Raw genomic sequence first — 24793 nt, 5'->3', positions numbered from 1 at the left:
CTCTGCTGTGGGTGTCCTCTTGCAGCTTCATGTTGGGAAGGAGAATATCCCACAAGTAATGGATGAACCCGTGGACTGGATACACCTTTACAAGAGAAACATAATTTATGTAAGAATTTACCTGATAAATTAATTTCTTTCATATTGGCAAGAGTCCATGAGCTAGTGACGTATGGGATATACATTCCTACCAGGAGGGGCAAAGTTTCCCAAACCTCAAAATGCCTATAAATACACCCCCCACTACACCCACAATTCAGTTAAACGAATAGCCAAGAAGTGGGGTGATAAGAAAGGAGCAAAAGCATCAACAAGGAATTGGAATAATTGTGCTTTATACAAAAAAATCATAACCACCAAAAAAAGGGTGGGTCTCATGGACTCTTGCCAATATGAAAGAAATTAATTTATCAGGTAAATTCTTACATAAATTATGTTTTCTATCATGTAATTGGCAAGAGTCCATGAGCTAGTGACGTATGGGATAGCAAATACCCAAGATGTGGAACTCCACGCAAGAGTCACTAGAGAGGGAGGGATAAATATAAAGACAGCCAATTCCACTGAAAAGTAAATCCACAACCCAAATCAAAAGTTTTAATCTTTATAATGAAAAAAACTGAAATTATAAGCAGAAGAATCAAACTGAAACAGCTGCCTGAAGTACTTTTTCTACCAAAAACTGCTTCTGAAGAAGAGAAAACATCAAAATGGTAGAATTTAGTAAAAATATGCAAAGAAGACCAAGTTGCTGCTTTGCAAATCTGATCAACAGAAGCTTCATTCTTAAAAGCCCAAGAAGTAGAAACTGACCTAGTAGAATGAGCCGTAATCCTCTGAGGCGGGGATTTACCCGACTCCAAATAAGCATGATGAATCAAAAGCTTTAACCAAGATGCCAAAGAAATGGCAGAAGCCTTCTGACCTTTCCTAGAGCCAGAAAAGATAACAAATAGACTAGAAGTCTCTCTGAAATCTTTAGTAGCTTCAACATAATATTTCAAAGCTCTTACCACATACAAAGAATGTAAAGATCTCTCCAGAGAATTCTTAGGATAAGGACACAACAAAAGGACAACAATTTCTCTACTAATGTTGTTGGAATTCAAAACTTTAGTAAAAATTTAAATGAAGTCCGCAAAACCGCCTTATCCTGATGAAAAATCAGAAAAGGAGACTCACAAGAAAGAGCAGATAATTCAGAAACTCTTCAAGCAGAAGAGATGGCCAAAAGGAACAATACTTTCCAAGAAAGTAATTTAATATCCAGAGAATGCATAGGCTCAAACGGAGGAGCCTGTAAAGCCCTCAAAACCAAATTAAGACTCCAAGGAGGAGAGATTGACTTAATGACAGGCTTGATACGAACCAAAGCCTGTACAAAACAATGAATATCAGGAAGATTAGCAATTTTTCTGTGGAACAGAACAGAAAGAGCAGAGATTTGTCCTTTCAAGGAACTTGCAGACAAACCCTTATCCAAACCATCCTGAAGAAATTGTAAAATTATAGGAATTCTAAAAGAATGCCAAGAGAATTAATGAGAACACCATGAAATGTAAGTCTTCCAAACTCAGTAATAAATCTTTCAAGACACAGATTTGCGAGCCTGCAATAGTATTAATCACTGAGTCAGAGAAACCTCTATGACTAAGCGTTCAATTTCCATACCTTCAAATTTAATGATTTTAGATCCTGATGGAAAAATGGACCTTGAGATAGAAGGTCTGGCCTTAACGGAAGTGGCCAAGGTTGGCAACTGGACATCCGAACAAGATCCGCATACCAAAACCTGTATGGCCATGCTGGAGCCACCAGCAGTACAAACGAACGCTCCATTATGATTTTGGAAATCACTCTAGGAAGAAGAACTAGAGGCGGAAAGATATAAGCAGGTTGATAACTCCAAGGAAGTGTCAACGCATCCACTGCTTGCGCCTGAGGATCCCTGGACCTGGACAGATACCTGGGAAGTTTCCCGTTTAGATGAGAAGCCATCAGATCTATTTCTAGAAGCCCCCACATCTGAACAATCTGAAAAAACACATCTGGGTAAAGAGACCACTCTCCCGGATGTAAAGTCTGACGACTGAGATAATCCGCTTCCCAATTGTCTATACCTGGGATATGGACCGCAGAAATTAGGCAGGAGCTGGATTCCGCCCATGCAAGTATCCAAGATACTTCTTTCATAGCTTGAGGACTGTGAGTCCCACCTTGATGATTGACATGCACCATGGTTGTGACATTGTCTGTCTGAAAACAAATAAATGGTTCTCTCTTCAGAAGAGGCCAAAACTGAAGAGCTCTGAGAATCGCACGGAGTTCCAAAATATTGATTGGTAATCTCGCCCCTTGGGATTTCCAAACCCCCTGCGCTGTCAGAGATCCCCAGACAGCTCCCCAACCTGAAAGACTTGCATCTGTTGTGATCACAGTCCAGGCTGGACGAACAAAAGCGGCCCCTTGAACTAAACAATGGTGATCTAACCACCAAGTCAGAGATAGTCGAACATTGGGATTTAAGGATATTAATTGTGATATCTTTGTATAATCCCTGCACCATTGGTTCAGCATACAAAGCTGAAGAGGTTTCATATGAAAACGAGCAAAGGGGATCGCGTCCGATGCTGCAGTCATGAGACCTAAAATCTCCATGCACATAGCTACTGAAGGGAATGATTGAGACTGAAGGTTTCAACAAGCTGTAACTAATTTCAGACGTTTCTTGTCTGTTAGAGACAAAGTCATGGATACTGAATCTATTTGGAAACCTAAAAATTTTACGTTACCCTTGTCTGAGGGATCAAAGAACTTTTTGGTAAATTTATCCTCCAACCATGTCTTTGAAGAAACAACACTAGTTGATTTGTGTGAGATTCTGCAGAATGTAAAGACTGAGCAAGTACCAAGATATTGTCCAAATAAGGAAACACCGCAATACCCCGCTCTCTGATTACAGAGAGTAGGGCACTGAGAACCTTTGAAAAGATCCTTGGAGCTGTTGCTAGGCCAAAAGGAAGAGCAACAAATTGGTAATGCTTGTCTAGAAAAGAGAATCTCAGGAACTGATAGTGATCTGGATGAATCGGAATATGAAGATATGCATCCTGTAAGTATATTGTAGACATATAATGCCCTTGCTGAACAAAACGCAGAATAGTCCTTATAGTCACCATTTTGAATGTAGGTATTCTTACAAAACGATTCAAAATTTTTAGATCCAGAACTTGTCTGAAAGAATTCTCCTTCTTTGGAACAATGAACAGATTTGAATAAAACCCCAGACCCTGAGATGTCTGACATATTAGGGAAACAGATGCCTAATGATCCACAGATTCTCCTGTATATGTCCCTTCCCAAATTCAATAATAAAATAAGCAATCTCCTCCTGACACTTATGATTAATAGTGCTAAATTACTTATTCCAAAATACTGGAAGTCAGACACTACACCAACTGAAAGGGAATGGAGGATACAAGTAGAAACACTTCTCCACTTGGAAAGATACCACCATTTACAGGCTGGCACTACAGATACACATGAGTTAATGTTAAATACGTGGAAACAATATATTTCTACCCACTAAGTATCAGATACATTTTCCAAACATAAGTACAGGCACATAACATAGAGAAACTAGACTCTCATGATGTTCTCTAACAATTATCGCCTAGTAAAACTCTGTATAAATGGTAATTGCCTGAACGTTTGCTGTTGTTTGACTGTTTGTTTATTGGGCTAGCAGCACACTGCGGGCCAAGTTTCAAAATGGACTCTGTTATCTATCCAGTATCGTTGTAAGGAAAACGTGAATTAAATTCAGAATAACTTCGGGCTCTCTGGACTCTTGGAGATCGTACACAACAGCATTCTCTGACCGCAGTCAGTTGTTGGACAGTTGTTGACCTATAGTATTATGTTATCATACAATCTTGTAAGTTTATTTTAAATTCTTTTATTGAGGTTTCAAAAGGCAAATTACAAAATGGAAAAAAGAAAAGCAGTATACACAATTAGTCATTGCAGAGAATGTCAAGTACAATACAGCGTTAAATGCATACAGACAATCGAGAGAGGACAAGCATCAATGAACAACTGTAGTTTGTAATTAAAATTTGCCAGTTTAAATATAAACCTTCTAATGAACTCTAAGGGCCTCTTTTGGGCCTCAAACATAAACAAAATAAGACAGCTAGTGAAGGTTGGTATGGGGTAACAGAGACCACATATGGGCCACAAAACAAACCTCTTTTTCTATATCAATTATAGGGTTGGGTATGAATCTATGGATGTATCACTTCTAGTAAGATATGTTGTATAGATGGTTACTGTAGTAAGGTATGCGAGAATGCACCGCTGAATAGTGTAACTTAGCAAGTGGTATAAATAGATATTATGGTAGGAGTGATATAAATAGTAATTATATCAATTATAGGATTGGGTGCAAATCTGTGGGTATATTTCTTCTAGCAAGATATGTTATGTGGGAGGTTATTGAAGTTAGATATGCGAGAATGCACCACTGAATAGTATAACTCAACAAGTGATATAAATAAATATTATGTTAGAAGTGATATAAATAGTATGGTAAGATATGTGGGAACGAATAGGTAGGTTACGGCATAAGCGAGATAAGCCGTGTAGTTAACCCTCCTACCGAAGGAGGCGTGGTGTAGAGGGGGGGGGAGAGGGGGGGAGGAGGTGGTAAATTAACTAATGGACTTATTGACACTTAGGCACTGCTTCCAACAAATATATACTGATTTGGAACATAAATATGTCTCTTATGTGCAACCTGGACTCTGGCCTATAGGAGATGAGAACATATAAACTGACATGCAATAATAAAAATCTCAAAGTGCTGATTATCTGAGCAGTATTCTAAACAAGGACCAGCCTCATGTTGTGTATGGAAGCCTAACAGCTTCTAAAATATGAATAGGGATTCTAGGAGGAAATGAAAATTGCCAACGGGCAAGGGCCCTTTGCCCATCGGCAGTAGATGTAAGACTACTTAATCCTATTCAGACACTATGTATAAGCAGTAGGCATATAAGTTACTTAGCCCTAAGCATGCAATTGCTATTCGCATTTGGTAAGACTCTAATTAAATGGTATCCTATAGGAAGAGTGTGTTAGAGAGGTGATGCTACTGTTGGTGTGTACCCCCATCTTAGTATCATGTCAAATACTATGGTTAGGCTTTACGCGTTAGTTACAGAGCTTCTGGGATTTCTGCCAGTATCTATGTGTCTATTTCTTTAAACTATTAAGGTACTTTGCAGTCTCAAGTGAACAGTGCAAAGAAGCTGTGCTTCAGTGGGGGATTCAATATGCCAGGGTGCAAGCAGTGTACAAGATTAAGAAAATGCAAGGCTTTATAAAGCTATATTAAGGAAAACAGCCATGTGTGGTTACAGGCAGCAGTCTGGCAGACACATTGTCACATCTCAATGATCAGATATGGTGTACAAGCTAGGGTAACAAGCCTATAGGAGCTTTTTATACATCAAACTAAAGAACTTCACTTTTGCAGAGTGAGAGAGGAGTGAATAAGTTGTATCTAAATTACATCTTTAAACCAACATAAAGGCCAGGACCATTGGTATTAAGCAGAACAAGTTATGTTAAATAAACAAAGATCCAGCCTCTATCCCTCTAACAAGGCATACTGTGGCTAAAACTCATTTTCATTGATAACCTTAAATTAATACTATGCACTACAGTATAACTTATTTTCGTGTATAGCTCTCAAGCGCCATATATTTATAATAGTTAATGGGGCGCGCCAAATTCCATAACTGTGCAGAAGGGAAGAGTGAGTACTTAAGCATAGGGGACAGAGAAAAAATAGACAACAACATCAACTGTTAAACGCAAAAGGAAGGACATAATCAATATAGTCTGTCTTAAACTGTAATTTTTAAACTTACAAACTGGGGTAATTACGCATAGGGGATAGCAAGACAGTGTATTAGTGTCCAGTATATTATGCAGCTCCTTGAAGCGCAAAACCTTCTAATGACCATTTCATCCCATTTCATAGTAGTTCAGATTCACATCAGAGCTAGACCCTTCCCATACATGCTGCGTGAAACTCCACAGAGTGAAAGCCGGTGCTACTTTGGGCAAGGACCGCTTTGTAAGGGAGTCCCCTCTGTCCAACCAATCTCTCAGATTATCTCCAGGCAGATAGGATATAATTAGGGAGTCAGCAGGTCCGTCAAGGTAGTCTGCAGGTCGTTCTGCTGTGTGAGAAGGCTTGGTAACCCGACATACCCGTGAGTCATTCTGCGGCAGTTGAGGCTTTAGCTGGGATATACCTCCCGACTCATAAGGCAGGCTCACCGCTGTCTTAGCCTCATGATCTCCTCTATCCAGAGTCCGCTCCAACCTGTGATATTTGTTAAGCAGTACCCTCTTGTCAGCTGTGGCCATTCGTTGCGTAACTGGTGTCACTGTCCCCAGGGGCTTAGTGTTAAGATCACATAGAGGTGCGTGCGCTGGAGACTGCCCCGTAGTTTGCAGTGAAGCTAACACAGAGGAGTGTTCAGACGCTGATCGGCAGTATTCAAGAAAGCAAAAGATCTTGTCCATGATGCGATCCGGAGTCTCCATAGTTAAGCAGCGTGGTTTGTTTGAGGGTAGAGCGGCAGCCTTTAGGTAGTTTCGTTCCGTGCTCCAGATTGTACAAAGGCCGCAAGATGGCTGCTCCCGGGATGTGTCTGCAGTCGCAGATACTTCAAGGCCGTGGCGACTCAGCAAGCATGAATCTCTCTAAAAAGCAGGCTTTATGAGACCTCTAGGCTTTCTGGCACACAAAATTATTAAGGTTACTAGGCGAAAATGGTCGGTAGTTTTACAGATAGTTATCTCATGATCAGAGCTGTAAAGATGTACGGCCGCTCAGCTTTAGAGTTGGCTCCTCCCCACAATCTTGTAAGTTTAAAGTTATGTATTTATATTTTTTCATCACATACACTGTATGACTTTACGAACTCAATAAAACCTTTTTGAAAAAAAACCCAGACCCCATTCCTGAAAAGGAACTGGCACAATTACCCCAGATAACTCCAGATCTGAAACACACTTCAAGAAAGCCTTTAGGTAGTTTCGTTCCGTGCTCCAGATTGTACAAAGGCCGCAAGATGGCTGCTCCCGGGATGTGTCTGCAGTCGCAGATACTTCAAGGCCGTGGCGACTCAGCAAGCATGAATCTCTCTAAAAAGCAGGCTTTATGAGACCTCTAGGCTTTCTGGCACACAAAATTATTAAGGTTACTAGGCGAAAATGGTCGGTAGTTTTACAGATAGTTATCTCATGATCAGAGCTGTAAAGATGTACGGCCGCTCAGCTTTAGAGTTGGCTCCTCCCCACAATCTTGTAAGTTTAAAGTTATGTATTTATATTTTTTCATCACATACACTGTATGACTTTACGAACTCAATAAAACCTTTTTGAAAAAAAACCCAGACCCCATTCCTGAAAAGGAACTGGCACAATTACCCCAGATAACTCCAGATCTGAAACACACTTCAAGAAAGCCTGAGGCTTTACTGGGTTCACTGGAATGCGTGAGAGAAAGAAACTTCTCACAGGCGGTCTTACTTTGAAACCTATTCTGTACCCTTTATAAACAATGTTCTGAATCCAATGATTTTGGATTGAATTGATCCAAACATCCTTGTAAAATCTTAGTCTGCCCCCTACCAGCTGCGCTGGAATGAGGGCCGCACCTTCATGCGGACTTGGGGGCTGATTTAGATCTTTTAAATGGCTTGGATTTATTCCAGGCTGGAGAAGGCTTCCAATTGGAAACCGTTCCCTTAGGGGAAGGGTCAGGTTTATGTTCCTTATTTTGACGAAAGGAACGAAAACGGTTAGCAGCCTTAAATTTACCCTTAGATTTTTTATCCTGAGGCAAAAAAGCTCCCTTCCCTCCAGTAACAGTTGAAATAATAGAATCCAACTGAGAACCAAATATTTTATTACCTTGGAAAGAGAGAGATAACAACATTGATATAGAAGTCATATCAGCATTCCAAGATTTAAGCCATAAAGCTCTTCTAGCTAATATAGCTAAAGACATATATCTGACATCAATTCTAATGATATAAAAAAATGGCATCACAAATGAAATTATTAGCATGATGAATTAGCTTAACAATGCTATACACATTATGATCTGGTACTTGTTGTGCTAAAGTTTCCAACCAAAAAGTTGAAGCAGCAGCAACATCAGCCAAAGAAATAGCAGGTCTAAGAAGATGACCTGAACTTAAATAAGCTTTCCTTAGCTAAGATTCAAGTTTCCTATCTAAAGGATCTTTAAAAGAAGTACTATCTGCCGTAGGAATAGTAGTACGTTTAGCAAGAGTAGAGATGGCCCCATTAACTTTGGGGATCTTTTCCCAAAACTCCAATCTATCAGTTGGCAAAGGATACAGTTTCTTAAACCTTGAAGAAGGAGTAACAGAAGTACCCAGTCTATTCCATTCCCTAGAAATTACATCTGAAATAGCATCAGGAACTGGAAAAAACTCTGGAATAACTACATGAGGTTTAAAAAAACGAATTTAAACGTTTACTGGTTTTAATATCAAGAGGACTAGTCTCCTCCATATCTAATGCAATCAACACCTCCTTTAATAAGGAACGAATATACTCCATTTTAACCCCTTAATGACCGGACCATTTTTCAATTTTCTTACCCTTAATGACAATGGCTATTTTTACATTTCTGCTGTGTTTGTGTTTAGCTGTAATTTTCCTCTTACTCGTTTACTGTACCCAAACATATTATATACCGTTTTTCTCGTCATTAAATGGACTTTCTAAAGATACCATTATTTTCATCATATCTTTTAATTTACTAAAAAAAAATGATAAAATATGAGGAAAAAATGGAAAAAAACATACTTTTTCTAACTTTGACCCCCAAAATCTGTTACACATCTACAATCACCAAAAAACACCCATGCTAAATAGCTTATAAATTTTTTCCTGAGTTTAGAAATACCCAATGTTTACATGTTCTTTGCTTTTTTTGCAATTTATGGGGCAATAAATACAAGTAGCACTTTGCTATTTCCAAACCACTTTTTTTCAAAATTAGCGCTAGTTACTTTGGAACCCTGATATCTGTCAGGAATACCTGAATATCCCTTGACATGTATATATTTTGTTTTAGAAGACATCCCAAAGTATTGATCTAGGCCCATTTTGGTATATTTCATGCCACCATTTCACCGCCAAATGCGATAAAAAAAAAAAAGTTAACTTTTTCACAAATTTTGTCACAAACTTTAGGTTTCCCACTGAAATTATTTACAAACAGCTTCTGCAATTATGGCACAAATGGTTGTAAATGCTTCTCTGGGATCCCCTTTTTCAGAAATAACAGACTTATATGGCTTTGTGGTTGCTTTTTGGTAATTAGAAGGCCGCTAAATGCCGCTGCGCACCACACGTGTATTATGTCCAGGAGTGAAGGGGTTAATTAGGGAGCTTGTAGGGAGCTTGTAGGGTTAATTTTAGCTTTAGTGTAGTGTAGTAGACAACCCCAAGTATTGATCTAGGCCCATTTTGGTATATTTTATGACACCATTTCACCGCCAAATGCGAGCAAATAAAAAAAAAAAAACTTTACATTTTTCACAATTTTAGGTTTCTCACTGAAATTATTTACAAACAGCTTGTGCTATTATGGCAGAAATTGTTGTAAAAGCTTCTCTGGGATCCCCTTTGTTCAGAAATAGCAGATTTATATGGCTTTGGCGTTGCTTTTTGGTAATTAGAAGGCCGCTAAATGCTGCTGCGCACCACACGTGAATTATGCCCAGCAGTGAAGGGGTTAAATTAGGTAGCTTGTAGGGAGCTTGCAGGGTTAATTTTAGAGATCAGCCTCCCACCTGACACATCCCACCCCCTGATCCCTCCCAAACAGCTCTCTTCCCTGCCCCACCCCACAATTGTTACCGCCATCTTAAGTACTGGCAGAAAGTCTGCCAGTACTAAATAAAAGAGTTTTTTTTTTTTAAATAAAAATTATAAAATATTTTAGTTGTGATGGACCCCTGCCTTAGCACCAACCTCCCTGATTCCCCCCCCTCCAGCTCTCTAACCCTCTCCCCTACCTAATTACCACCATCTTGGGTACTGGCAGCTGTCTGCCAGTACCCAGTTTGGCCCCACAAACCAAACTATTTTAATGTTATTTATAACTTTTATTTGTATGCTTAATTATTTCTGTAGTGTAGCAGCCCCCCACAATACCCCCACCCCCTCCCCCTCCCAGATCCTTTTAAATGTAAAAAAAACAAAAAACTTTTTTTCCCCTTCCTTTTTCATTGGTGTCAGTGTGGCTAATGTGCGCATGTGCACGTGCACGCGCACCCACGTGCACACGGGCGCCCACGTGCACATGCACACCCGCGCACGTGCGCATCGTGCACGTGCGCATCGTGCACGCGCGCACACACGCTCCCTCCTCCTACCAGACAAAGGCACTATCGGCACCATCACTACCGGTGCAGAGAGGGCCACAGAGTGGCTCTCTCTGCATCGGAGTCTTGTAAAGGGGTATTGCAGGATGCCTCCATATCGAGGCATCACTGCAATACCCTCAGAGCTGCTGGAAGTGATTGTGATCACTTCCAGCACTCTGTTAGACAACTGACGTACCAGGTACGTCCATTGTCATTAACTGCTTGTTAATGCATGACGTACCTGGTACGTCAGTTGTCATTAAGGGGTTAAATAAGTATGAAGATTTGTCAGTGTCAATATCTGAGGCAGAATCTTCTGAACCAGATAGATCCTCATCAGAGATAGATAAATCAGAATGCTGTCGGTCATTTAAAAATTCATCAATTTTATGAGAAGTTTTAAAAGACCTTTTACATTTATTAGAAGGTGGCATGACAGACAAAGCATTCTGAATGGAATTAGAAACAAATTCTCTCACATTAACAGGAATTTCCTGAGCATTAGATGTTGAAGGAATATACAACAGGTAATGGCTTATTACTAATGGAAATATTGTCTGCATTTAAAAAGTTTATCATGACAACTAACACAAACTACAGCCGGAGGAACAGTTACCACAAGTTTACAACAAATGCACTTAGCTTTCATAGAACCGACATAAGGCAGCAGGATTCCAATAGTAGATTCTGAGACAGGGTCAGATTGAGACATCTTGCAATATGTAATAGAAAAAACAACATATAAAGCAAAATTATCAATTTCCTTATATGACAGTTTCAGGAATGGGAAAAAATGTAAACAAAATAAGCCTCTGGAAACCAGAAGCAAAATGAAATAAAGACTTAAATAATGTCAAAAATCTGGCGCCAAGTATGACGCCCACAACTGACAAAATATTTTTTGGCGCCAAGAACGTCTGCAACAATTACGAGCATCATAGATGACGCAACTACGTGAAAACTCTCGGTGCCAACTAAGACGCCGGAAATGACGAAAATATGTCAACAAACATAATTCTCGCGCCAAAAAAGTATTGCGCCAAGAATGACGCAATAAATTATAGCATTTTGCGCTCTCGCGAGCCTAACAGCCCGCAATTTAGAAAAGAGAGTCAATTTGAAAATTTCATTTTTTTTTTTTATATGCATTTCCCAAAATGAAACTGACAGTCTTGCAAGAAGGAAATATACTGATTAACCTGAATCATGGCAAATATAAGTACAAAACATATATCTAGAACTTTACATATAAAGTGCCAAACCATAGCTGAGAGTGTCTTAAATAAAAGAAAACATACTTACCAAAAGACACTCATCTACATAAAGTAGATAGCCAAACCAGTATTGAAACGAGAATCAGTAGAGGTAATGGTATATAAGAGTATATCGTCGATCTGAAAAGGGAGGTAGGAGATGAATTTCTACCGATAACAGAGAACGTATGAAATAGATCCCCGTTAGGATGACCATTGTATTCAATAAGTAATACTTCCTTCACATCCCTCTGTCATTCACTGCACTCTGAGAGGAACCAGGCTTCAGCATGCTGAGAAGTGCATATCAACGTAGAAATCTAGCACAAACTTACTTCACCACCTCCATAGGAGGCAAAGTTTGTAAAACTGAATTGTGGGTGTGGTGGGTGGTGTATTTATAGGCATTTTGAGGTTTTGGAAACTTTGCCCCTCCTGGTAGGAATGTCGTATACGTCACTAGCTCATGCACTCTTGCCAATTACATGAAAGAAACCAAGGAACTGCTAATGCATCCATCGACTCTGCCTGAGGATCCCTGGACCTGGACAAGTACCTGGGAAGTTTCTTATTTAGATGGGATGCCATCAGATCTATTTCTGGAAGACCCCATATCTAAACAATCTGAAAAAACACATCTGGATGGAGAGACCACTCCCCCGAATGTAAAGTCTGACGGCTAAGATAATCCACTTCCCAATTGTCTACACCTGGGATATGTACCGCAGAAATTAGACAAGAGCTGGATTCCGCCCAAGAAAGTATCTGAGATACTTCTTTCATAGATAGGGGACTGTGAGTCCCACCCTGATGATTGACATATGCCACAGTTGTGATATTTTCTGTCTGAAAACAAATGAATGGTTCTCTCTTCAACAGAGGCCAAACCTGAAGAGCCCTGAAAATAGCACGGAGTTCTAAAATATTGATTGTCAATCTCGCCTCTTGACATTTCCAAACCCATTGTGCTGTCAGAGATCCCCAGACAGCTCCTCAACCTGAAAGACTTGCATCTGTTGAGATTGCAATCCAGATTGGACGAACAAAAGAAGCGCCTTGAACTATATGATGGTGATCTAACCACCAAGTCAGAAAGAGTCGAACATTGGGATTTAAGGATATTAATTGTGATATCCTTGTATAATCCTTGCACCATTGATTCAGCATACAAAGCTGGAGAGATCTCATATGAAAACGAGCAAAGGGGATCGCTTCTGATGCTGCAGTCATGAGACCTAAAACCTCCATGCAAATAGCCACTGAAAGGAATGATTGAGACTGAAGGTTTCGACAAGCTGAAACCAATTTCATTCGTCCCTTGTCTGTTAAAGACAGAATCATGGACACTGAATCTATCTGGAAACCTAAAAAGGTGACCCTTGTCTGAGGAATCAAGGAACTTTTTGGTAAATTGATCCTCCAACCATGTCTTTGAAGAAACAACACTAGTTGATTTGTGTGAGATCCGGCAGAATGTAAAGACTGAGCTAGTACCAAGATATCATCCAAATAAGGAAACACAGCAATACCCTGTTCTCTGATTACAGAGAGTAGGGCAGCGAGAACCTTTGAAAAAATTCTTGGAGCTGTCACTAGGCCTAATGGAAGAGCAACAAATTGGTAATGCTTGTCTAGAAAAGAGAATCTCAGAAACGGATAGTAGTCTGGATGAATCGGAATATGAAGATATGCAAGTCTATCGTGGACATATAATGACCTTGCTGAACAAAAGGCAGAATAGTCGTTATAGTCACCATTTTGAAAGTTGGCACTCTTACAAAACGATTAAAAAGTTTCAGATCCAGAACTGGCCTGAATGAATTTTCTTTCTTTGGGACAATGAATAGATTTGAATAAAACCCCAGACCCTGTTCCTGAAACGGAACTGGTATGATTACCCCTGAAAGCTCTAGATCTGAAACACACTTCAGAAAAGCCTGAGCCTTCACTGGATTTGCTGGAACATGTGAGAGAAACAATGTTCTCACAGGAGGTCTTACTCTGAAACCTATCCAATACCCTTGAGAGACAATACTCTGAATCCATTGATTTTGGACAGAATCTGCCAAAATGTTTTGGAAAAATTTTAATCTGCCCCCACCAGCTGAGCTGGAATGAGGGCTGCACCTTCATGCGGACGTGGGGGCTGGCTTTGGTTTCTTAAAAGGCTTGGATTTATTCCAACTTGTAGAAGGTTTCCAATTGGAACCAGATTCTTTGGGGGGGAGGATTGCCTTTCTGTTCCTTATTCTATCATAAAAAACGAAAACGATTAGAAGATTTAGATTTACCCTTAAATCTTTTATCCTGAGGTAAAAAAAAACTCCCTTCCCCCCAGTGACAGTTGAAATAATTGAATCCAACTGAGAACCAAATAAATTGTTACCTTGGAAAGAAAGAGATAGTAATCTCGACTTAGATACCATGTCAGTATTCCAATATTTAAACCACAAAGCTCTTCTAGCTAAAATAGCTAAACATCAATATTGATGATATCAAAAATAGTATCACAGATAAAATGATTAGCATGTTGAAGCAAGCGAACAATGCTAGACAAATCAGGATCTGTTTCCTGTTGAGCTAAGCTTTCCAACCAAAAAGTTGATCAGTTGACATCAGCCATGGATATAGCAGGCCTATGAATGCTTTTCTTAGCTAAGATTCAAGTTTCCTATCTAAATGGTCCTTAAAAGAAGTACTATCTTCCATAGGAATAGTAGTATGTTTGGCAATAGTAGAAATAGCCCCATCAACCTTGGGGATTTTTTCCCAAAACTCCACCCTAACTGCTGGCAAAGGATACAACTTTTTAAACCTAGAAGAAGGAATAAAAGAAGTACCAGGCCTATTCCATTCCTGGAACATCAGGAACTGGAAAAACCTCTGGAGTAACCATAGTAGGTTTATAAACAGAATTTAAACTTTACTAGTTTTAGTATCAATAGGACTAGTTTCCTCAATATCCAAAGTAATCAACACCTCTCAACAAGGAACGAATATACTCCATCTTAAAGAGATAAGTAGATTTGTCGGTGTCAATATCTGAAGTAGGATCTTCTGAACCAGATAGATCCTCATCAGAGGAGGATAATTCAGTATGTTGTCGGTCATTGGAAATTTCATCAACTTTATGATATGTTTTAAAAGAGCTTTTACGTTTATTAGAAGGCGGAATAGCAGACAAAGCCTTCTGAATCGCATCAGTAATAAAATCTTTTATATTCACAGGGATATCATGTACATTAGATGTTGAAGGGACAACAGGCATTGTACTAGTACTGATGGATACATTCTCTGCATGAAAAAGCTTATCATGACAACTGTAACATACTACAGCTGGAGATTTAATCTCCGCTAACTTACAACAGATACACTTATCTTTGGAAGAACTGTTATCAGGCAGCAGGGTTCCAACAGTGGTTTCTGAGACCGGATCAGATTGAGATATCTTGCAAATGTAAGAGGAAAAAAACAACATATAAAGAAAAATTAACAATTTCCTTATATGACAGTTTCAGTAATGGGAAAAAAATGCAAACAGCATAGCCCTCTGAGTATAAAAAGAGGCAAGAGGCATATAGGAAGTGGGTTTTAAATAATTAGATTATTTGGCGCCAAGTATGAGGCGCAACGCAAAATGAAATTTTTAAGCGCTAACAACATTCGGAAATGACGCAACCTTGTGCAAGGAAACCTGGCATCGAAAAAGACCCCAGAAATGACAAATTGCGTCACCGAACTCACCTTCACGCCAAAAAAAATCTTGCGCCAAGAATGACACAATAAATATCAGAATTTTGCGACCTCGCGAACCTAATTTTGCCCGTGAAAATTAATGGAAAAGCAGTCAATTTGAAGAAAAGACTATACCCCAGGTAAGAAAAAAACACAATTTATGCTTACCTGATAAATTTATTTCTCTTGTGGTGTATCCAGTCCACGGATCATCCATTACTTGTGGGATATTCTCATTCCCAACAGGAAGTTGCAAGAGGACACACACAACAGAGCTGTTACATAGCTCCTCCCCTAACTGCCATATCCAGTCATTCGACCGAAAACACGCAGAGAAAGGAGAAACCATAGGGTGCAGTGGTGACTGTAGTTTAAATGAAAAAATTACCTGTCTTAAAATGACAGGGCGGGCCGTGGACTGGATACACCACAAGAGAAATAAATTTATCAGGTAAGCATAAATTGTGTTTTCTCTTGTAAGGTGTATCCAGTCCACGGATCATCCATTACTTGTGGGATAGCAATACCAAAGCTAAAGTACACGGATGAAGGGAGGGACAAGGCAGGTACTTAAACGGAAGGTACCACTGCCTGAAAAACCTTTCTCCCAAAAATAGCCTCCGAAGAAGCAAAAGTATCAAATTTGTAGAATTTTGAAAAAGTATGAAGCGAAGACCAAGTCGCTCCTCATTTTTAAAGGCCCAAGTGGAAGCCACAGCTCTAGTAGAATGAGCTGTAATCCTTTCAGGAGGCTGCTGGCCAGCAGTCTCATAGGCTAAGCGGATTATGCTTCTTAGCCAAAAAGAAAGAGAGGTTGTCGAAGCCTTTTGACCTCTCCTCTGCCCAGAGTAGACAACAAACAAAGCAGATGTTTGACGAAAATCTTTAGTAGCTTGTAAGTAAAACTTTAAAGCACAAACCACGTCCAGATTGTGTAATAGATGTTCCTTCTTTGAAGAAGGATTAGGACACAAGGATGGAACAACAATCTCTTGATTGATATTCTTGTTAGAAACCACCTTAGGTAAAAACCCAGGTTTGGTACGCAGGACTACCTTATCCGTATGGAAGAACAGATAAGGAGAATCACATTGTAAAACAGATAACTCAGAGACTCTACGAGCCGAGGAAATAGCTACCAAAAACAGAACTTTCCAAGATAAAAGTTTGATATCTATGGAATGAAGAGGTTCAAACGGAACTCCTTGAAGAACCTAAAGAACCAAATTTAAGCTCCATGGGGGAGCAACAGGTTTAAACACAGGCTTGATTATAACCAAAGCCTGACAAAATGCCTGAACGTCTGGAACATCTGCCAGATGCTTGTGCAAAAGAATAGACAGAGCAGAAATCTGTCCTTTTAAGGAACTAGCTGACAATCCTTTTTCCAAACCATCTTGGAGAAAAAATAATATCCTGGGAATCCTGACCTTACTCCATGAGTAACCCTTGGATTCACACCAATAAAGATATGTACGCTATATTTTATGGTAAATTTTGCTGGTAACAGGCTTTCGTGCCTGTATTAAGGTATCAATGACTGACTCAGAGAAGACACGCTTTGATAAAATTAAGCGTTCAATCTCCAGGCAGTCAGTCTCAGAGAAATTAGATTTGGATGGTTGAAAGGACCCTAAAGTAGAAGGTCCTGTCTCAGAGTCCCAGGATGGAAAGGATCACATGTCCACCAGATCTGCATACCAGGTCCTGCGTGGCCACGCAGGCACTATCAAAATCACAGATGCTCTCTCCTGCTTGACCTTGGCAATCAGTCGAGGGAGCAGAGGAAACGGTGGAAACACATAAGCCAGGTTGAAAGACCAGGGCGCTGCTAGAGCATCTATTAGCATCGCCTTGGGATCCCTGGACCTGGATCTGTAACAAGGAAGCTTGACGTTCTGGCGAGACGCCATGAGATCCAGTTCTGGTTTGCCCCAACGATGAATCAATTGTGCAAACACCTCCGGATGGAGTTCCCACTCTCCCGGATGAAAAGTCTGACGACTTAAAAAATCCGCCTCCCAGTTCTCTACACCTGGGATATGGATAGCTGATAGGTGGCAAGAGTGAGACTCTGCCCAGCGAATTATCTTTGAGACTTCTAACATCGCTAGGGAACTTCTAGTTCCCCCTTGATGGTTGATGTAAGCCACAGTCGTGATGTTGTCCGACTGAAATCTGATGTACCTCAGAGTTGCTAACTGAGGCCAAGCCTGAAGAGCATTGAATATCGCTCTCGGTTCTAGAATATTTATTGGAAGGAGTGTCTCCTCCTGAGTCCACGATCCCTGAGCCTTCAGGGAGTTCCAGACTGCACCCCAACCTAGAAGGCTGGCATCTGTTGTTAAAATTGTCCAATCTGGCCTCGAAAGGTCATTCCTTTGGACAGATGGACCCGAGATAGCATGCATAGTTGCAGCGGTCTGAGATGTAGGCGTGCAAACGGCACTATGTCCATTGCCGCTACCATTAAGCCGATTTCTTCCATGCACTGAGCCACCGAAGGGCGCGGAATGGAATGAAGAACACGGCAGGAATTTAGAAGCTTTGATAACCTGGACTCCGACAGGTAAATTTTCATTTCTACAGAATCTATCAGAGTCCCTAGGAAGGAAACTCTTGTGAGTGGGGATAGAGAACTCTTTTCCTCATTCACTTTCCACCCATGCAATCTCAGAAATGCCAGTACTACGTCCGTATGAGACTTGGCAATTTGGAAGTTTGACGCCTGTATCAGGATGTCGTCTAAATAAGGGGCCACTGCTGTGCCCTGCGGCCTTAGGACCGCCAGAAGCGACCCTAGAACCTTCATAAAGATTCTTGGGGCTGTAGCTAATCCAAAGGGAAGAGCTACAAACTGGTAATGCCTGTCTAGAAAGGCAAACCTGAGAAACTGATGATGATCTTTGTCATCGGAATGTGAAGATAAGCATCCTTTAAATCCACTGTAGTCATATATTGACTCTCCAGACCGTCTTGGACTGAGCAAAAGTTCCCTCTTGTTTTGCATTAGAGGAAGTTGATGTTGCACTTGCCTTGAAGTTTCGAAAGGCACGAAAATTAGACTGTTTGGCCCTTGATTTGGACCTGTCCTGAGGAAGGGCATGACCTTTTCCTCCAGTGATATCAGCAATAATCTCCTTCAAACCAGGCCCGAATAGGGTCTGCCCCTTGAAGGGAAAGTTAAGCAGCTTAGATTTTGAAGTCACGTCAGCTGACCATGATTTAAGCCATAGCGCCCTGCGCGCCTGTATAGCAAAACCAGAATTCTTAGCCGTTAGTTTAGTCAAATGAACAATGGCATCAGAAACAAAGGAATTGGCTAGCTTAAGTGGTCTAAGCTTGCCAAGTATGTCATCCAATGGAGTGGCTACCTGTAAAGCCTCTTCCAGAGACTCAAACCAGAACGCCGCAGCAGCAGTGACAGGAGCAATGCATGCAAGGGGCTGTAGGATAAAACCTTATTGAATAAACATTTTCTTACGGTAACCTTCTAATTTTTTATCCATTGGATCTAAAAAAGCATAACTGTCCTCGACAGGGATAGTAGTACGCAGTGGCATCACTAGGGGGGTGCGGGGGGGGGGCGGGCCGCACCCGGGTGACACCCTCTAGGGGGTGACAACAAAAAAAAAAATTTTTTTTTTTTTTTTAATTTTATTGAAATTCAAAGAAATACAATGTTGAGATGCATAGATTATTTTATTAGAGGCTGGCATTTGTGAACATTAGTGGGACTGGGGAAGTTGTAGACGCACAATTTTTTTGCCCCTTGAGCCAGTGCTGCAATTTCAACAAATAGTTTTCCCGGCTGCTTTTGCTTGTTTTTACTTTGCTCCACCCCTGCCCAATTGCACTATGAATGTTGTGGGTGTGCCGTGGGGCTTGCAAAGTTGCGCTGCTAGCCTAAACCTGCCTGCCTATCTGTGCTCACTGCTCAGTGACATGCGGCCCAGGGCTATGCACTGGCAGACTTGGAACAGAGTCAGAGAGCAGAATTTTCATAGTTTGTGCGCCTAAACCTTTTCTTCAGTGATTTATTTTAGAGTGCTCTGTTTATCTTTCATTTGATGTTCTGCTGAGCCAGGGAGCAGCTCTAGGCATGAGCTTCCTAATTAATGCAGTGCAGTTTACATATTTTGTATGTGTGTGTCTGAGTTTTTGTGTGTCTCAGTGTTTTTGTGTGGGTGTTTTTGTGTGTGTGTCTGAGTGTGTTTCCGAGTGTTTGTGTGTGCATCTGAGTATGTTTTTAAGTGTGTCTGAGTGTTTGTATGTGTGTTTGCCTGTGTTTTTGTGTGTGTCTGCTTTCTGGGGGGGGGTGACACCATGACTTACCGCACCGGGTGACACCAACCCTAGTGACGCCACTGGTAGTACGCTTTGCTAAAGTAGAAATTGCTCCCTCCACCTTAGGAACTGTCTGTCAAAAGTCCCGTGTGGTGGCGTCTATTGGAAACATTTTTCTAAAAATAGGAGGGGAAGAGAACGTCACACCTGGTCTATCCCATTCCTTATTAATAATTTCTGTAAACCTTTTAGATATTGGAAAAACATCAGTACACACCGGCACTGCATAGTATTTATCCAGTCTACACAATTTCTCTGGCACTGCAATTGTATCACAGTCATTCAGAGCAGCTAAAACCTCCCTGAGCAACACGCGGAGGTGTTCAAGCTTAAATTTAAATGTAGAAATATCAGAATCAGGTTGCATAATCTTTCCTGAGTCAGAAACGTCACCCACAGACTGAAGCTCTCCTTCCTCAGCTTCTGCATATTGTGAGGCAGTATCAGACATGGTTCTTAAAGCGTCAGTCACCCACAGACTGAAGCTCTCCTTCCTCAGCTTCTGCATATTGTGAGGCAGTATCAGACATGGTTCTTAAAGCGTCAGTATGCTCTGCATTTCGTCTAACCCCAGAGCTATCTCGCTTACCTCTAAATTCAGGTAGTCTGACTAATACCGCTGACAGTGTATTATCCATGACTGCCGCCATGTCTTGTAAAGTAAACGCTATGGGCGCCCTAGATGTACTTGGCGCCATTTGAGCGTGAGTCCCTTGAGCGGGAGTCAAAGGATCTGACACGTGGGGAGAGTTAGTCGGCATAACTTCCCCCTCGTCAGATTCCTCTGGTGATAAATTTTTTAAAGACAGAATATGATCTTTATTGCTTAAAGTGAAATCAGTACATTTGGTACACATTCAAAGAGGGGGTTCCACGATGGCTTTTAAACATAATGAACAAGGAGTTTCCTCTATGTCAGACATGTTTGTGCAGACTAGCAATGAGACTAGCAAGCTTGGAAAACACTTTAAATCAAGTTAACAAGCAAATATAAAAAACGGTACTGTGCCTTTAAGAGAAACAAATTTTGTCAAAATTTGAAAAACAGTGAAAAAAGGCAGTAAATCAAACGAAATTTTTACAGTGTATGTAATAAGTTAACAGAGCATTGCACCCACTTGCAAATGGATGATTAACCCCTTAATTAAAAAAAACGGATCAAAAAAATTATATAGACGTTTTTTAACAGATACAACAAACTGCCACAGCCTGCTGTGGCCCTACCTTCCCCAATAAACGACTTTGGAAAGCCTTTTAGCCCTTTAGAGATGTCCTATCGCATACAGGGGACTCCTGAGGGAAGCTGGATGTCACAGTTTGTAATTTTAACTGCGCAAAAAAGTGCTAAAATAGGCCCCTCCCACTCAAACTACAACAGTGGAAAGCCTCAGTAAACAGTTTCTTTAAGCCAGCCATGTGGAAAAAACTAGGCCCCAATAAAGTTTTATCACCAAAGCATATATAAAAACGATTAAACATGCCAGCAAACGTTTTATATTGAAATTTTATAAGGGTATTACCCCTGAGAGTAAGCATGATACTAGTCGCTATTAAATCACTGTATTCAGGCTTAACTTACATTAATCCGGTATCAGCAGCATTTTCTAGTATTTTCCATTTCTAGAAAAAATTGTAACTGCACATACCTCATATCAGAGTAACCTGCACGCCATTCTCCCGCTGAAGTTACCTCTCTCCTCAGACATATGTGGGAACAGCAATGGATCTTAGTTACAACCTGCTAAGATCATAGAAAACTCAGGCAGATTCTTCTTCTATTTACTGCCTGAGATAAAATAGTACAACTCCGGTACCATTTAAAATAACAAACGTTTGATGGAAGATAAAAAAACTAACTATATTTCACCACTCTCTCTTACTACCTCCATGCGTGTTGAGAGTTGCAAGAGAATGACTGGATATGGCAGTTAGGGGAGGAGCTATATAACAGCTCTGCTGTGGGTGTCCTCTTGCAACTTCCTGTTGGGAATGAGAATATCCCACAAGTAATGGATGATCCGTGGACTGGATACACCTTACAAGGGAAATAACTTCCTAAATATGTTTCCCAATTTTGAATATACATAAACATAAATATGTTTCCCAATTTTGAATATACATATACATAAACCTGGCTCATGGCAAATATAAGTATAATACATATATTTAAAATTTTATATTAATACATAAAGTGCCAAACCATAGCTGAAAGTGTCTTAAGTAATGAAAACATATTTACCGAAAGACACCCATCCACATATAGCAGATAGCCAAACCAGTACTGAAACAGTAACAGTAGAGGTAATGGATATGAGAGTATATCGTCAAACTGAAAAGGAAGGTAGGAGATGAATCTCTACGACCGATAACAGGGAACCTTTGAAAAGATTTCCCGTGAGGAAAACCATAGAATCAATAGGTGATACTCCCTTCACATCCCTCTGACAAACACTGTACTCTGAGAGGAATCAGGATTCAAAATGCTGAAGAAAATCAAGCACAAACTTACTTCACCACCTCCATAGGAGGCAAAGTTTGTTAAACTGAATTGTGGGTGTGGTGTGGGGTGTATTTATAGGCATTTTGAGGTTTGGGAAACTTTGCCCCTCCTGGTAGGATTGTATATCCCATATGTCACTAGCTCATGGACTCTTGCCAATTACATGAAAGAAAACATCTTGTATGTTGACAATGTGATAGCTATAATCATAAAAAGAGAATATATGTAGATATAAATTTCACATTTTATAGATAGCTAGTCACTTGGCCAAACTTGAGAAATGCTAATGCGCAAAACTTGCTGATATATATTTGCTCCTATTCTATTCCTATTCTATTGTTCCATGTTGTGAGCAGATTGGTTATAATGAATCACTATTGGTTATGTAGTTCCATGATGACTTCCAGAAGGTAGAGACTTTCTAAAGATAGAGGTCCTAAGGGCTCCTCCAACTCCTGCCTTTTAATGGTCTTTACTTCAATCTAAACAAGCTTGTCACATACATACTGTATTTCAAACATTTAATATCTTTGTCACTTCCTTCACTGGAGCTTTTAATGATTAAAGGGACAGTAAATTCAAAATTAAACTTTCATGGTTTAACAGAGTGTTAAAGGGATATGGACGCTCTTGAGCCTACTTAAAGACAGATTTATCTAAAGGCTCTTGCTGCAGACTCGCATGAGTTAACTTGCAACCGAGAGTTAAGAAGCAGTGGTCATCAGACCGCTGCTTCTTAACACACTTCGCCACCTGTTATGTGGCGTATCTCAATCCCCCCGGACTATTCCAAACACGGAGATTGACCACCCCTGCTTGCGTGATTGGCTGCACGCGAGCAGTAAGCAACGTTGCACAATAGCCAGTGGCAACAGTGTGCAATGATTAATGCAGGAACGTGATGCCAGGCAGACAGGGGTGAAGAAGTGCGTCCCTTTCCACCAGTCTTTGTTATATCTTGCCCTTAGGATCACTCTTCAACAAATAATACCAGGAGAATTAAGCTAATTTGATAACAGAAATAAACTGAATTCATGTTTTAAAACTACAAACTTAAAATGATGGAGTTAAAACACAAAAACAAAATTTATGCTTACCTGATAAATTTCTTTCTTTTGCAATGTACAGAGTCCACGGATTCATCCTTACTTGTGGGAAATTCTCCTTCCTAACAGGAAGTGGCAAAGAGAGCACCACAGCAGAGCTGTCTATATAGCTCCCCCATTAACTCCACCCCCCAGTCATTCGACCGAAGGCTTAGGAAGAAAAAGGAGAAACTATAAGGTGCAGAGGTGACTGAAGTTTATGAACAAAAATACCATCTGTCTTGAATAGACAGGGCGGGCCATGGACTCGGTACATCGCAAAAGAAAGAAATTTATCAGGTAAGCATAAATTTTGTTTTCTTTTGCATGATGTACCGAGTCCACGGATTCATCCTTACTTGTGGGATACCAATACCAAAGCTTTAGGACACGGGTGAAGGGAGGGACAAGACAGAAACCTAAACAGAAGGCACCACTGCTTGCAAAACCTTTCTCCCAAAAAAATCCTCCGAAGAAGCAAAAGTATCAAATTCGTACAATTTTGAAAAGGTATGAAGCGAAGACCAAGTCGCAGCCTTACAAATCTGTTCAACAGAAGCATCATTTTTAAAAGCCCATGTGGAAGCTACCGCTCTAATAGAATGAGCTGTAATCCTTTCAGGAGGCTGCTGTCCAGCAGTCTCATAAGCCAAACGGATGATGCTTTTCAGCCAAAAGGAAAGAGAAGTCGCCGTAGCCTTTTGACCCCTACGCTTTCCAGAATACACAACAAACAAAGAAGATGTTTGATGAAAATCTTTGGTTGTCTGCAAATAAAATTTCAAAGCACGAACCACGTCCAAGTTGTGCAACAGACGTTCCTTCTTACAAGAAGGATTAGGACACAGAGAAGGAACAACAATTTCCTGATTGATATCCCTGTTAGTAACAACCTTAGGTAGGAACCCAGGCTTGGTACGTAAAATCACCTTATCAGCATGGAACACAAGATAAGGCAAGTCACATTGTAATGCAGAAAATTCAGAAACTCTTTGAGCTGAAGAGATAGCAACTAGGAACAAAACTTTCCAAGATAAAAGCTTAATATCTATGGAATGCATGGGTTCAAACGGAACCCCCTGCAGAACTCTAAGAACTAAATTTAGACTCCATGGCGGAGCAACAGATTTAAACACAGGCTTAATTCTAGCTAAAGCCTGACAAAAAGCCTGACCATCTGGAACATCTGCCAGACGCTTGTGCAACAAAATAGACAGAGCATATATCTGTCCTTATAAAGATCTAGCTGACAATCCCTTCTCCAATCCCTCTTGGAGAAAAGACAAAATCCTAGGAATCCTGATTTTACTCCAGGAGAAACCTTTGGATTCGCACCAAAAAAGATATTTACGCCATATCTTATGATAGATTTTCCTGGTAACA

The sequence above is a fragment of the Bombina bombina genome, chromosome 7 (assembly GCF_027579735.1).
Source record: "Bombina bombina isolate aBomBom1 chromosome 7, aBomBom1.pri, whole genome shotgun sequence".
In the NCBI taxonomy this organism is placed as follows: domain Eukaryota; kingdom Metazoa; phylum Chordata; class Amphibia; order Anura; family Bombinatoridae; genus Bombina; species Bombina bombina.
Note: the sequence above shows the minus strand (reverse complement) of the source record.